The sequence below is a fragment of the Malania oleifera genome, chromosome 1, assembly GCF_029873635.1.
Source record: "Malania oleifera isolate guangnan ecotype guangnan chromosome 1, ASM2987363v1, whole genome shotgun sequence".
In the NCBI taxonomy this organism is placed as follows: domain Eukaryota; kingdom Viridiplantae; phylum Streptophyta; class Magnoliopsida; order Santalales; family Ximeniaceae; genus Malania; species Malania oleifera.
Window position 1 is genome coordinate 65,869,540 of NC_080417.1, and position 17,053 is coordinate 65,886,592.

General features: G+C 43.0%; 2 non-coding genes across 2 annotated transcripts; both read left to right on the forward strand.

The window, feature by feature from the left end:
- The first annotated feature begins 8,976 nt into the window (after window positions 1-8,976).
- LOC131147515 (5.8S ribosomal RNA) lies at window positions 8,977-9,131 on the forward strand. Its single transcript, XR_009134880.1, has one exon. It is a non-coding gene; the product is annotated as a 5.8S ribosomal RNA (ribosomal RNA).
- A 253-nt stretch (window positions 9,132-9,384) lies between these two features.
- LOC131147498 (28S ribosomal RNA) lies at window positions 9,385-12,754 on the forward strand. The gene has a single exon (XR_009134872.1). It is a non-coding gene; the product is annotated as a 28S ribosomal RNA (ribosomal RNA).
- The last annotated feature ends 4,299 nt before the right edge of the window (window positions 12,755-17,053 follow it).

Below are 17,053 nucleotides of genomic sequence, written 5' to 3' on the forward strand. Positions count from 1 at the left end.
ACGAAATTGGCTAGGTCAAAGGGCCATAAAAGCAAATTCTCATTACTTCACCATTAAGAAATCTTAATTATATATATATATATCTCTCTCTCTCTAAACCTCTCCCTACTCCTTCTCTCTAGATTTCTTCGCCGATTGTTGCTAGAATCGGGAAACGAAAGTTACCACGAAGATCGTGGAAGGATTCTCTACAACTTCTATGGATCAGAATCTCGTTTCAAGCGTTTTTGGGTTTTGGGCTAAAATCGAGGTAAGGCTCGGTTTTTGTTTTTGATTCAGTATATGTGAGCATGAATTGTACTGTGGTTTGTAGGTTTTGGAGTCTTGGTTCGTAGTTTTGAGGACCGTAGAGTTTGTAGTTTGAATTCGGGTTAAGGTAAGGGAATTTTGTTTATATCAGTCCATTTTTGAAATCGAGATCAGTAAGCTTGTAGGCTACGATCATATGTATGTTATGACTACTTATTTGGGGAAATTTATCGGGTAAAAATACGGGATTTTCGGGTTAAAGTTTTGCGGGAAAATTAGGGATTTCAGGTATCATCTTTATTTTATTTGGAAATCTGTTGGTTGTGTTAAAACTGTATTGTTCAGGTGACCGTAATCCATATTTACATAAACTGTATGCTTGAAATTTTAAATGATATGATTTTCCGTAACCCAAGGAAGGCAGCAAGCGCGAAAATTACCCAATCCTGACATGGGGAGGTAGTGACAATAAATAACAATACTGGGCTCTATGAGTTTGGTAATTGGAATGAGTACAATCTAAATCCCTTAACGAGGATCCACTAGATGGCAAGTTTGGTTCCAGCATCCGCAGTAATTCCAGGTCCAATAGCGTATATTTAAGTTGTTGCAGTTAAAAAGCTCGTAGTTGGACCTTGGGTTGGGTTGACCGGTCCGCCCTTTGGTGTGCACATGTCATCCTGTCCCTTCTATCGGCGATGCACTCCTACCCTTAATTGGCCAAGTCATGCCTCCGATGCTGTTACTTTGAAGAAATTAGAGTGCTCAAAGCAAGCCTATGCTCTAGATACATTAGCATGGAATAACACCATAGGATTTCGGTCCTATTCTGTTGGCCTTCGAGATCAGAGTAATGATTAACAGGGACAGTCAAGGGCATTCGTATTTCATTGTCAGAGGTGAAATTCTTGGATTTATGAAAGACGAACAACTGCGAAAGCATTTGCCAAGGATGTTTTCATTAATCAAGAATGAAATTTGGGGGCTCGAAGACGATCAGATACCGTCCTAGTCTCAACCATAAACGATGCCGACCAGGGATCAGTGGATGTTGCTTATAGAACTCCGCTGGCACCTCATGAGAAATCAAAGTTTTTGGGTTCAGGGGGGAATATGGTCGTAAGGCTAAAACTTAAAGGAATTGACGGAAGGGCACCACCAGGAGTGGAGCCTGCGGCTTAATTTGACTCAACACGGGGAAACTTACCAGGTCCAGACATAGTAAGGATTGACAGACGGAGAGCTTTTTATTTTTATTTATTTATTTTTATCAGTAGGGGTAAATCAGTATTGACCAAAATGGATATGTACAAAATACACTGGGCATACCCGGGCAAAGGGGAACCCACTCCCCAACCAATATACAAAGTAAGAAACAACTTACATCAAAAGCCTTGATCAAGGCCGAATCACAAAGCTAGAAAAGCTAACATCAAGACAAATATTATTTCCCATTTCCCTCCAACATCACTCAATAGCATGGAGTCCATACCTGTCAAAGACGGTTCTGTAGGTGTACCTCTGGATCACCTGGATCAGATCATTAACAGATATAGGCTTTCCTTCGAACCTTCTTTTGTTCCTGAAGTGCCAAATGAAGTACACTGTAGTAGCCAAGCAGATCCTCTTCCCTACAGAGTGCATCCCATTGCCTTTAGCCTCCTTGTGTAGCCATTTTAGGGTCACTTTCAAAGTAGACATATCTCTTCTTAACCCCATCCACCTTCTCAGATTATTCCATAGACATGAGGTGAAGTCACATTTAAAGAAAAGATGGTCCATAGTCTCAGAATCCCTCCTACAAAGAACACAAGTACAATCTACATCGTCCCCATACACTTTGTCACTGGTGTATAATGCCAAGCCACAAGGTGAAAGCGTATTTGGGTGTACATCCACACTTCCACACCTCTTTAAACCATGGAACTTTTGCTTCACTATTTCTCCAAAAATCATAACTCAATTTAGGATTCTGCCCCCAAGACTCAAGCAATTTATCCGCTTCCTCCACATTCCCACACCTATGTAGTATTTGATTTTTCATTTCAATCAATTTCTTAAGTAAAGGAGAGTCCTCATGTTTTACAAATGCTCCCCAAAAAGAAGACCCCTTTAAATAAAAGTGGTGTACCCATTTGGTCCATGATGAATCCTTTTTACCATGAATGTTCCATAAGGCCCGAGACAGGAGGCCTTTATTCCAAGCTTTGATATCAAATACCCCCAATCCCCCTTCAGTTTTGGGTAAACAAATCTCCTTCCAAGAAACAAGTGGCTTCTTCCTTCCTCCCCAAAGAAAGGTCCTGCAAAGTTTCACAACATGCTCAAGAACATTATTTGCGATAGGGAAGATAGCAAGCCAAAAGCACTCCACTCCTTGAATGACAGAGTTGATTAGCTCCAATTTTCCAGCATAGGACAGGGTATGACTAGGCCACCCAGCAAATAATTTTGCAATTCTATCAACAAGAGGGGAGTAATGCATAGCATTCAAACGTGATGCCGCAAAAGGAATTCCAAGATACCAAAAGGGAAATTCTCCAACATTAAAACTAGTAATATGTTATATACCATCCAAGTCATAATCCTTTACACTAGCATGAAACAAGTTGGATTTTGAGCAGTTGGCAACCAAGCCCAAGGAATTAGTGAATTTCCTAAGGCATTCCATAATCAGATTTACTGAGCAATAATCACCTCTTGAAAACAGGATCAAATCATCAGCAAAGGCAAGATGTGTGATTTTCATCTGTTCACATTTTGGGTGGAATTTAAACTCGGGCTGTCCCTCCAAAGATTTTAAAAGTCTCGATAAATATTCAAGGACAATCACAAACAAAAGAGGGGACAAAGGGTCCCCTTGTTTGAGACCTTTCTTGCCCTTGAAAAAACCATGAAACTCTTCGTTTAATGAAATAGAGTATGTTGGAGTCGAAACACATTGCATTATCCAATTTATCATAATCGGTGGGAAATTAAGAAGTGTCAACATCTCTTCCAAGAACTTCCATGAGACTGAATCATAAGCCTTCCTTAGGTCAATTTTCAACATGCATCTAGGAGACACCCTTTTCCTAGCATATTTTCTAACTAATTCCTAGACTAGATAAATGTTTTCAACCATACTCCTTTCCTTCAAAAAAGCTGATTGAGTCGGATTGATTAAGGATTCCAGACAAGGCTTACTTCTTCCAGGTATAACTTTAGCAATTACCTTATACATAACATTACAGCATGCAATCGGTCTAAAATCCCAGACCATAGAGGCATGGCCAGATTTTGGGAACAAAGCAATCACCATGTGGTTCAGTTGTTTAAGCATTTCCCCTAATTCAAAGAATTCCAAAACAACTTTTGTAAAATCCTTTCCCACATTATTCCAGGCTTTTTTAAAAAAACAAGCAGAAAAACCATCTGGCCCAGGAGATTTCTTATCTCCAATGCTAAACACAGCATTTTTAATTTCCACTTCAGTAATTGGAACCATCATTAATTTAGATTGAGTCTCACTCAAAACCGGCCCATTTTCCATTATCTACCTATCCACCATATCTACCGAGCATTCAACACCCAGCAACTGATTATAAAATCTCAAAAATTCTTCAGCTACTTAAGAGATCGACTGAGTTTGGTTGCCATTATCCATTAGAATTGAGGAAATATGATTTTTATTGAGCCTGCTCCTCATTAACGCATGGAAAAATGAGGAGTTTCTATCACATTCCTTGAGAAACTTAAATTTAGCAATATGTGTCATAAACAATCTATTGGATTTCGCCAGTCTGTTTGCTTCTGCTCTTTTATCAACCATCTTCTTTTGTAATTTATTATCCGAAGGGGAGTCATGTAACAACTGCTATAATTCCAACAACTTAGAATTCACCCTTTTAGCTCTTGCAGAGATATGAGAGTAGTGTACATCATTCAGCACCCTTTGAAGTTTTTTAAGAGCCTGAAGTCTTTTCACAAAGCAGTATTGCTCAGTTCCATGAATATTAATATCCCAGCACTCCTTAACTAACTTCAGAAAATTCTGGTGAGACGCCCACATGTTTGACACCCTTATCTATTTTCTTCAAAAATTGACACACTGCACACTGAGTGATTGGACAATAGTATAGGAAATTGAAACATTGTTTGTGCATTATACCCAGCTTGATGCCAACAGTGGTTCATAACAACTCTATCTAGTTTGCACCAGATCTTCCCATTTGTCCATGTTAAAAAACATCCAGATGACCTTAGATCAGCTAGCCCCAATTCATTGAAGCAATCTCAAATGTCCTTTACTTCATATTCAGTAACTGGTACCCCATTTTCCTTTTCCTCAGCATTCAAGACATTATTAAAGTCTCCCAGGATCATCCAAGGAGCTGATGATGAGAACCCCACCTGGCTCAGATCATTCCATAGCAATCTTCTAGCCACTATAGTGTTGAAGCCATACACAAAACTAATATAGAACTAGTTTGATGTAATTAAACATTTAATAGAATAGTGAATTACCTGCTCCATCTTCCCAATAACTTGTACGTGTACTCTCTGAGGGTTCCAAAGCACAATAATTCTTCCAGCTCTGTGACAATCAAAATTATTGCATTGCTTCCAAGCTTTGAATTTTTTCTCCATCAACTTTTCTAGGCTACTGGTTGTAAGCTTTGTTTCCAAAATTCCCATAATATCAATGTTATTTTTCCTCAAGAGGTCAAGGACCCCATTTTGTTTCAGGTGCCTGTTAAATCCCCTGATGTTCCATGAGTAGATCTTCATGATAATGGATGGAGGCCTACCCCTCCCTTCCTCATTGGTATAGTTGGGCTTTTGTTCATCCTTGCTTTGTTCTTGCTTTTCACCAGAGTAAATCCATCATCTGTGATATTGTCATTCATTGTTTTTCCCTTATTCCCTTTACATATTGCTTTCCCTCTGTCTTTCAAATTATTCCTTGAATTAGGAAGCACATTACCAACAGTATCAGAAGTAGAGCTATTCATTCCCTAGTCTTTAGACCCACCTATTTCTTCACCACACCTCAGTCCAGTATCATAACCCTTCTTTTGTCCAGCTGCATCAACTCCAACTCCCATCGAGCACAGCATGTGCTTAACTATGTTACTTTCATTCTCCAGTTTAGCAAGAAATTCCTTCAACAATCCAGATTCTGATATAGAATGAGACATTTGTTGATGACCCGATTGCTGGGATTCCATATTATTCCGCTTTACATCCAAACATCCACATCCCTTTTTAGTGCCTAATTCAGCTCGAGGAATACTGCCATCCACACAGCTATGCGGCCTCTATTGCTGACCCTGCTTCATACCTTCAGCCTGTAGAGAATGATTCCCAGATGACTTTCCATCCTTTAAATTATCACTATCAATCTGATCCTCAATCTTTTCTACCTTCTTCCTTATCGAGATCGGCTTGTATTTTACCAATGGACGTTGACCCTCCGTGTGACCTATAAGCTTGCAATTCTTACAATATCTTGGAAGATTTTCATAGTAAATCTCCTGCTCAATGCAGACCTCACTTGGAAGACACACTTTAACCGATCTCTTTATTTCTTTAGCAACATCAAGCTCAACGAGTACCCTGGCATAGGACAATCTACTTCTTTCAGTGGTGAGCTTATCAGAGTACAACAGTTCCCCAATAACTGAACATATTTGACCCAAAGAATTTGTTGTCCACATCTCCAGAGGTAAGTCTTTCATTTGAATCTAGACAAGGAGAGTCGTTCTCTGTCATGACTTGAATTGGAAGAACCTAGGCATTTTTTCAATAGGAAAAATATGCCATGGATTTTAAATGGTCCCTTTTGAAGCACCTCAGACATGTCTTCTTGCTTCTGAAAGTGTAGAATTATCCAACCTTTGTCATGCTGCATGTATTCAACTTCGACTTTCCATGATCTAATCAAGGCATCAAATGCTTGATTACCTGGAAATTTGTTTGTAAAATATCCAAGCAAGTACTTATTAGATACACTCTCATAACTGAATAGATCGTCAAATGGAATTTGAGCACAGGAACCATCATTCGCAAATTTTGGAATTGATCCGCAACATTGAGGGTTTCTGTTATTTGCAAATAAGTCAGCCCATGCCACCCGTTTGTTGTTCCTCACAATAGATCTGCCCTCAGGCCCTTCCTTCTGCTTCTGAGTATCAGTTCCAGGATCAACTGCCACACTAATTTGCTTCTGGCTCTCATCACAGTCGTAGCCCTCCTTACTTGAAGGAACACCCAGCATCTCAGAGACGGAGTCCTCCACATCTACCCATGATCTATTTTTTGAAGCTGAACATCCACCATTCTCTTCTTCAGTTTCAGTTCCCAGGGCTGCAAGAATCTCTTTTTTCCATGCTTCCGACTTATATAGGTCATCAAACCCCATAAAAGCCTTTCTAATGCGCTGTAAAATTTCTTGTTTCCTTTCATCCTCCTCCTCTAAGTTTGGTTTATCACCCTTTTAATTTTCTCCATGTTTACCCATACCTTCCTGGTTTTACAATAACAGGCCACAAATTAATATTTTAAATCACAAAGGCGTGCATGAACGTACCTACATGGAGGGTAGCATGTATTGGGAGTACGTGGGATTTAAAATCCGACCCGGTGATAACCAATGACCCAAACGTGGTTGGAAGTCCATAGAGATACAGACCCGAGAAGCTGAAACACTCACCCGCCCGCACCAACCCAGCAAGAAACCCGACCTCAGACTTGGCACCTTAAAATAGAAGGTCACAACACTTGATAGCCAAAAGGCCACATGTCAAACACCTCCGCACCACAGATTAACCACATAAAAAGTAGCAGGACGTGTAGAAGCACGACACTGGGGGGCCAGTAAAAAGTAATTGCTCTGTAGGGAAAATATGGAGGCACCAAAACGACAAGTACGTGGATCGCACAGATGTAATGCATGCACCGAACCTCACCGAACACATGTTGGTCACCTGCAAGAATACACGGATGTCACACCAGCCCAAGAACCCACCAGGATCTTAATGATGCGCTCAGGAATTGCAAAAATATCACACTGAGTCCAACACGTGGTAGTCTCCCACACACTTAGCCCGAACCAAGACTGAGAGGTTCTGACAAGGCAAGTGATTTCTAAAAAGGGGCCGCAACGAGCTTCGTTCCACCAGGTTTTGAAATTCAAAAATACTGCCAAGACAAACACCTTCAATCTCAAACAAGACACCAGAGAAGGATCAAATGGACACTCAAGCCACCTCAGAGCCAAGATCATGTGAATAGGGGACCAATCATAAGAATTTCATACAGAGAAATCCACTGCATAAAACCTTTCAACTCAACAACATACCCAAATAGATTAAAATCAGAATCACATTAAAAACTGGGTGAACCAAATTCAACTCGAATCAGACCACAAGCAGGAGCATATAGTCAGTCCTTTCCAATAATCAAAGAACAAAATACCAGAGCGCTACTCAAGGGCCACTACCTTAGAATAACTTCACGGCCGGAGCAAGATACGCCACTGGATCAAGGAGACTTCTTCAAGACACTTATAAAGCCACCAAACTGGACTAACAAACTCCCTTAGGCATGTAAGTCCACCAGATCAAAGTTACTGAGGTCAATGAGTATCCACAGATCCTAAAAATCCTAAAGACACCCCAATAAAACTCAATTCGGGCTACTGGGGAGTCAAAGATTTCCTTTCACAAGCAGCTGCACTTCCAATAAACTTAAAACAATCCACACGAACAATCCCAAGAACAAATACACAGATTGACACATTCAATCACCACCCAATCAAACCCGAGAGCATAGATTCAACCAATAGTCAAGCGCCTCTCCCTAGAGAGAGGTGAGAGCTTCTCTCTCTAACTTGATGATTGAGAGCTTTGACTGAGAGCTATTTCTTGATTCTATGGGTGGTGGTGCATGGCCATTCTTAGTTGGTGGAGCAATTTTTCTAGTTAATTCCGTTAACGAACGAGACCTCAGCCTGCTAACTAGTTATGTGGAGGTGACCCTTCACGGCCAGTTTCTTAGAGGGACTATGGCCAATTAGGCAACAAAAGTTTGAGGTAATAATAGGTCTGCGATGCCCTTAGATGTTCTGGGCCGCACTAGCGCAACACTGATGTATTCAACGAGTTCATAGCCTTGGCCGACAGGCTTGGGCAATCTTTGAAATTTTATCATGATGGGGATAGATTATTGCAATTGTTGGTCTTCAATGAGGAATTCCTAGTAAGCGCGAGTCATCAGCTCACGTTGGCTACGTCCCTACCTTTTGTACACACCGCCTATTGCTCCTACCGATTGAATGGTCCAGCGAAGTGTTTGGATTGCGGCGACGTGGGCGGTTCACTGCCGGCGACGTCGCAAGAAGTCCACTAAACCTTATCATTTAGAGGAAGGAGAAGTCGTAACAAGGTTTCCATAGGTGAACCTGCGGAAGGATCATTGTCAAAACGTGCCAAAGAATGACCCACAAACATGTTATTTACATAGTGGTGATTGCTTCATGCTCACCTCACCCTTGTCGATTTGAACATTGCAACGTAGGTGTTCCCCATTTTTTATTGAATGGGAAATCATGTTTGTTTGCATGCTCATTTTGATGAGTTTCACAATAACCCGAGCGCGGCATGCGCCAAGGAATTGAAATGAAAGAACATTCTCTTGTTGCCTCGTCTACGGTGCAATGGGATGTGTTTATTTTTGAACCATAATGACTCTCGGCAACGGATATCTTGACTCTTGCATCGGTGAAGAATGCAGAAAAATGTGATACTTGGTGTGAATTGCAAAATCCCGTGAATCATCGAGTCTTTGAACGCAAGTTGCACCTGAAGCATTAGGCTGAGGGTACGTCTTCCTGGGTGTCACTTGATCTATCACCCTAAACCCTCTCCCACAAAACATTGTTGGGGTTGGGATACTATGTGGGTGGATGTCGGCTTCCCATGCACTTACTTGTGGGCGGTTGGTTGAAAATACGACGTCTTAGACGACACACAAAATGGCGATTGGTGGTTGTTAGACCCTTTCATTGTGTCATGCTCCATCGTTTGAGTTGCGTTGACATAAGGATCTCACTTGACCCTTTAGTATTTGTTTATAAAGGACAATACTCTATCGCGACCCCAAGCTAAGCGGGGCTACCCACTGAGTTTAAGCATATCAATAAGCAGAGGAAAAGAAACTTACAAGGATTCCCTTAGTAATGGTGAACGAACTGGGAAGAGCCCAGCTGGAGAATTGGACCACAATGTTGTTCGAATTGTAGTCTGTAGAAGCATCCTCAGCAATGGACTGGGTCCAAGTCCCCTAAAAGGGGGCACCAGAGAGGGTAAGAGCCCCTTCATGCTCGGACCCTGTTGCATTACGAGGCGCTGTCAGCGAGTCGGGTTTTTTGGGAATACAGCCCTAATTGAGTGGTAAATTCTATCCAAGGCTATATATTGGTGAGAGACCGATAGCAAACAAGTATCGCGAGGGAAAGAGGAAAAGGACTTTGACAAAAGAGTCAAAGAGTGCTTGGAATTGTCGGGAGGGAAGCGGATGAGGGCTGGCGATGCATCTCGATCGGATGTGGAATGGTGATATGCCCATCCACCGATCGACTTGGGATGTGGACCGATGCGGATTGTGGCAACGTCCTAAGACCAGACTGTTGATATGCTTGTGGAGATGTCATTGCTATGATTGTGGTGGGTAGTGCGCGCTGTTATGGTGTGAATATGCACTTGTGTGCTTCGGGCATCGGCCTGCGGGCTCCTCATTTGACCCGTCTTGAACACGGACTAAGGAGTTTGACATGTGTGTGAGTCAACGAGTGAGTAAATTCATAAGGCGTAAGGAAGCTAATTGGCGGGATCCCCTTGTGGGTTGCACCACTATCGGAACTTAATCTTCTAAAAAGGGTTCGAGTGAGAGCATTCCTGTCGGGACCCAAAAGATGGTGAACTATGCCTGAGCAGGGCAAAGCCAGAGGAAACTCTGGTGGAGGCCCGTAGTGATACTAATGTGCAAATCATTCATTTGACATGGGTATAGGGGCGAAAGACTAATTGAACCATCTAGTAGCTGGTTCCTTTCGAAGTTTCCCTCAGGATAGCTAGAGCTTTGTTGAGTTCTATCAGGTAAAGCCAATGATTAGAGGCATCAAGGGCGCAACGCCGTTGACCTATTCTCAAACTTTAAATAGGTAAGACAACATGGCTGCTTTGTTAAGCCATGTTATGGAATCAGTAGCTCTAAGTGGGCCATTTTTGGTAAGCAGAATTGGCGATGCGAAATGAACCTGAAGTTGAGCTACGGTACCTAACTACGCGCTAACCTAGAACCCACAAAGGTTGTTGGTCGATTAAGACAGCAGGATGGTGGTCATGGAAGTCGAAATCCTCTAAGGAGTGTGTAACAACTCACCTACCGAATCAACTAGCCCCGAAAATGGATGGCGTTAAAGCGCGCGACCTATACTCGGCCGTTGAGGCAATTGCCAGGTCTCGAGGATTAGGAGGGCGCGAAGGTTGCTGTAAAACCTTGGGCGTGAGCCTGGGTGGAGCTACCGTCGGTGCGGATCTTGGTGGTAGTAGCAAATATTCAAATAAGAACTTTGAAGGCTGAAGAGGGGAAAGGATCCATGTGAATGGCACTTGCACATGGTTTAGTCGATCCTTAGAAGTAGGGGAAGCCCGTTTGATAGCGCCGAGTGCACGGACTTCAAAAGGGACTTAAGTTAAAATTCCTGAACCAGGATGTGGGGGTTGACGGTAACGTTAGGAAGTCCGGAGACATCATTGTGGGCTTTGGGAAGAGTTATCTTTTCTGTTTAACAGGCTGCCCACACTAGAAACGGCTCAGCCGGAGGTAGGGTCTAGCGGCTGGAACAGCACCGCACGTCGCATGGTGTCCGGTGCGCCCTTGGCGGCCCTTGAAAATTTAGAGGACCGAGTGCCGTCCACACCCTGTAGTACTCATAACCGCATCAGGTCTCCAAGGTGAACAACCTCTGGTTAATGGAACAATGTAGGCAAGGGAAGTCGGCAAAATGGATCCGTAACCTTAGGAAAAGGATTGGCTCTAAGGGCTGGGCATGAGGGTCCTAGTCTCGAAATCGTCAGCTTTCGATGGACTGCTTGAGCTGCTTTCGCGGCAAAAGTGGGTTGTTGCGTGTTGCTTGGGGGACAGATTGGGAACGGCTCCTTCGGGGGCCTTCCTCAGGCATCGAACAGTCAACTCAGAACTAGTATAGACAAGGGGAATCTAGTTGTTTAATTAAAACAAAGAATTGCGATGCTCCCGGCGGATGATCACGCAATGTGATTTCTGCCTAGTGCTCTGAATTTCAAAGTGAAGAAATTCAACCAAACACGGGTAAACGGCTGGAGTAACTATGACTCTCTTAAGGTAGCCAAATTCCTCGTCATCTAATTAGTGACGCGTATGAATGGATTAACGAGATTCCAACTGTCCCTGTCTACTATCTAGTGAAACCATAACCAAAGGAATGGGCTTGGAAGAATCAACGGGAAAAGAAGACCCTGTTGAGCTTGACTCTAGTTTGACTTTGTGAAATGACTTGAGAGGTGTAGGATAAGTGGATGCCCAAAATGGCGCAAGTGAAATACCACTACTTTTAACGTTATTTTACTTATTCCATGAATCGTAGGCAGGGTTATCGCCCCTTTTTTTGGACCCAAGGCTTGTTTCGATGGGCTGATTCGGGTGGAAGAGATTGTCAGGTGGGGAGTTTGGTTGGGGCGGCACATCTGTTAAAAGATAACGCAGGTTTCCTAAGATGAGATCAACGAGAACAAAAATCTCGTGTAGAACAAAAGGGGTAAAAGCTCGTTTGATTCTGATTTTCAGTACAAATACGAACCGTGAAAGCATGGCCTTTGAATTAGAGGTGTCAGAAAAGTTACCATAGGGATAACTGGCTTGTGGCAGCCAAGCATTCATAGCGACATTGCTTTTTGATCTTTCGATGTCGGCTCTTCCTATCATTATGAAGCAGAATTCACCAAGTGTTGGATTGTTCACCCACCAATAGGGAACGTGAGCTGGGTTTAAACCATGGTGAGACAGGTTAGTCTTACCCTACTGATGACAGTGTTGCAATAGTAATTCAACCTAGTACGAGAGGAACCATTGCTTCGCACAATTGGTCATTGCGCTTCGTTGAAAATCCAGTGGAGCGAAGCTACCGTGCATTGGATTATGACTGAACACCTCTAAGTCAGAATCCAAGTTAGAAGCAATGCATGTGCCCATTGCCCTTTTTCCGACCCTTAGTAGGGGCCTCATAGCCCCCAAAGGAACGTGTCGAAGGTCAAGACCTCGCGGCAGTGAGTCGTGTTTGCTTCCTTGAAGTAAAATTTCTATCGACCAATAGGTAGAATCCTTTGCAGATGACTTAAATATGCGATGGGGTATTGTAAGTGGCAGAGTGGCCTTGCAGCCATGATCCACTAAGATTCAGCCCTATGTCACTTCGATTCGTCCCTCCCTAATTCAAGAAAAATGGCTAGAGGTTTGAAACTTAAATGAGAGCACAATGCTTGAGTGTACCAAGTATAAAAGAATGGTATCGAGAGTACATGTGTGGTGATGCACTATCTGCTATGTGTAGCATTGACATTCCTACATGGCCATGCAGTGATATGCGTTGACATGTCGTGTGTAGTGTTGACATTTGGATTGTCGTTGTTGGGTATAGAGCACGGTGACACTAAACCACTTGTGGCCTTCCACATTTTTTAGATTCGAATTTGTCATCTTTGGGCCATGCGGTGACATGCGTTGGCATGCATCAACATTCGGATTGGTCATCATTGGGCATAGTGCATGGTGACACTAAACCATGCGTGGCCTTACGCATTGTTGAGATCCATATTTGTCATCGTTGGGCCATGCGTTGACAAGCTATGTGCAGTGTCGACATTCAAATTGCCATCATGCGTTAACATGTTGTGTGCAGTGTCGACATTGAAATTGCAATCGTTGGCCCATGCATTGACATGTTGTGTTGACACGTTAGCATTGACGTACGGTAACATAACCAAGGCGCCTATTGGATAAAGCATTAATTTTGTAAAACAGAGGCTGGATTCTCTTAATTAATGCATGGCATGACACTGCATGGCATGGTTAGTGCATGGCCGAGTGCGTGTGGTTAGTACTTGACATGACACGACATGACATGACATGGCATGGCATGGCATGATTAGTGCATGGTCTAGTGTGTGTGGCTAGTACTTGACATGACACGACATGACATGGCACGACATGTCATGGTTAGTGCATAGCCTAGTGTCTATGGTTAGTACATGACATGAGATTAGAATATACGATATGACACGAGATAAGATGATACGACATGACACGGCATGACATGATACGACATGGCATGACACGTCATGGCATGGTTAGTGCATGGCCTAGTGTGTGTGGCTAGTACATGACATGAGATGGCCTAATGTGTGTGGCTAGTGCATGACATGAGATGAGATGATACAACATGACACGACATGACATGGTTAGTGCATGGCGTAGTGTGCTGGTACATGGTATGACACGACATGGCATGGTTAGTGCATGGCCTAGTGTGCGTGGCTAGTACGCGACATGAGATGATACAACATGACATGACATGACATGGCATGACCTGACACGACACGGCATGACATGACACGACTTGACATGACATGGCATGGCATGGTTAGTGCATGACCAAGTATGTGTGACTAGTACATGACATGAGATGATACGACATGACATGGCATGGGCATGACATGACATAAGAGGGCATGACATGGTTAGTGCATGACCTAGTGTGCTGGTACATGACATGACACAGCATGGCATGACACGACATGGCTTAAAACTGCATGGCATGACATGAGAGGGCATGACATGACATGGCATGACATGACACGGCATGACATGACACGGCATGCCATGACACGACAAGCCATGACACGACACGATATGACATGACATGACACGACATGACATGGTTAGTGCATGGCCTAGTGTGCTAGTACATGACATGACACGACATGACAAGGTTAGTGCATGACCTAGTGTGCTGGTATATGACATGACATGGTTAGTGCATAGCCTAGTGTGCTGGTACATGACACGACACAAGCTAGTGCTTGACATGGAATGTGTGGCTACCACATGGCATGACAGGACAATACAGGACATGGCATGACATGACATGACATAAACGAGGGTATGCCCTCCTCCCACAAACATCATTTGTGGGGACATGCTAAGGCCTTCTTGTACCAACACACAGTTCACCCTTATCCCGTTTGGGTGCGTGTTAGCATAATTGGTGGGCGGGGCCGTTAGGTACCATTATGGGGATAAGCAAGCGCCATGGAAAGAACCTGGAAAATTCCAAAATTTTTTTGGGGGTAGCCTTTGTTATGCCTTTCCTATAATGAAAAACATCTCTTAAAAATATTGACAATTTCTTAAAAAAACCCTAGTATGGCTCCTCGGAGAAGTTGATGTTTCCTTCTGCCAAACCCAAAATGGCATATAAAGCTCTCTAGGGGGGGGGGGGGAGTGCTCAAGCACCCGTCAATGGTGGGCTGGCCACATGGCCCTTCATTGACATGCTTTGGGCATCCTTGACACTCATGTTGTCATTTTTGGGTCATGTAGTTAACCAAATGCTTATCGTTGACAACCATCTGTGGCCACGCGCGGATGTGTAGTGGAAATTGTTGACATTCGAATTTGTCATCGTTGGGCCATGCGGTTAACCAAATGCTTATTGTTGACAACCATCTGTGGCCATGCGCGGATGTGTAGTGGAAATTGTTGACATTCGAATTTGTCATCGTTGGGCCATGCGGTAAATCAAATGCTTATCATTGACAACCATTCATGGCCATGCGCGGATGTGTAGTGGGAATTATTGACATTTGGATTTTTCATCGTTGGGCCATGCGGTTAACAAAATGCTTATCATTGACAACAATCCGTGGCCATGCGCGGATGTGTTGTGAAAATTGTTGACATTCGAATTTGTTATCGTTGCGCCATGCCGTTAACCAAATGCTTATCGTTGGTAACCATCCGTGACCATGCGTGGATGTGTAGTGGAAATTGTTGACATTCGAAGTTGTCATCGTTGGGCCATGCGGTTAACCAAATGCTTATCGTTGACAACCATTCCTCGCCATGCGTGGATGTGCAGTGGGAGTTGTTGACATTCGAATTTGTCATCGTTGGGCCATGAGGTTAACCAAATGCTTATCATTGACAGCCATTCATGGCCATGCACGGATGTGTAGTGAAAATTGGAATTTGTCATCGTTGCGCCATGCAGTTAACCAAATGTTTATCGTTGACAACCATCCGTGGCCATGCGCAGATGTGTAGTGGAAATTGTTGAAATTCGAATTTGTCATCGTTGGGCCATGCGGTTAACCAAATGCTTATCGTTGACAACCATTCGATGCCACGCACGGATGTGTAGTGAAAATTGTTGACATTCGAATTTGTCATCGTTGGGCCATGCGGTTAACCAAATGCTTATCATTGACAACCATCCGTGGCCATGCGTGGATGTGTAGTGATTATTGTTGACATTCGAATTTGTCATCATTGGGCCATGCGGTTAACCAAATGCTTATCGTTGACAACCATTCGTGGCCATGCCCGGATGTGTAGTGGGAATTATTGACATTCAAAATTGTCATCGTTGGGCCATGCGATTAACCAAATGCTTATCGTTGACAACCATTCGTGGCCATGTGTGGATGTGTGGTGGGAATTGTTGACATTCGAATTTGTCATTGTTGGGCCATGCGGTTAACCAAATGTTTATCTTTGACAACTATCCGTGGCCATGCACAGATTTGTAATGGAAATTGTTGACATTCAAATTTGTCATCGTTGGGCTATGTAGTTAACCAAATGCTTATCGTTGACACAACCATTCGTGGCCATGCGCAGATGTGTAGTTAGCGTTGTTGACATTCAAATTTGTCATCATTGAGCTATGTGGTTAACTAAATGCTTATAGTTGACAAAACCATTCGTGGCTGTGCGCAAATGTGTAGTTGGCATTGTTGACGTTTGGATTCATCATCGTTGGGCCATGTGGTTAACCAAATCCTTATCATTGACACAACCATTCGTGGCCATGCGCGAAACATTCGAATTTTCCATCATTGGGCTATGCGGTTAATAAAATGATTACTGTTGACACAACCATTCGTTGCCATGCGCGGATGTGTAGTGGTTTACACAATTGAGCTATTTTATTGGTTTTATGATAGCCATTGATACCTATTTTGTTGATATTGGATGTTGATTGCTTTCATTTAAAGCTAATATAATATCTTATTTGTGTTTACATACATTCCCTGTACTCTTTCATTCTTGAAGCATGTTCTATGAGGAATTGTTGGTTATGTTGCTGTCACGCCTAGCGGTGCTTCTACAATCCTACTTAATGTGTGTATATTTGTGCAAGGCTTTTTGCCTAGTTAATTACATTGCATTTTTTTGGGTTTGTGGTCAAGTGTACGCGATGGTGTGTGAGTGGCCATTGGTTTGTGTGGGTTTGCTGGCTCTTTGCTTATGCTGAGAACTGTACTCATGCATTCATTTTCATTGTTGCTTCAATTGAATTACTTCCTTGGGAAAAATATTGATTCTTGTGTTGCCTACCTAAGTTGAAGGAATTATCGATTGATGTCGCTATTTTTGCCATATGCCTCTTTTTGGGGTGTATGGTGAACCTAGAAGCAACCCTTACGATCCATGCATATGC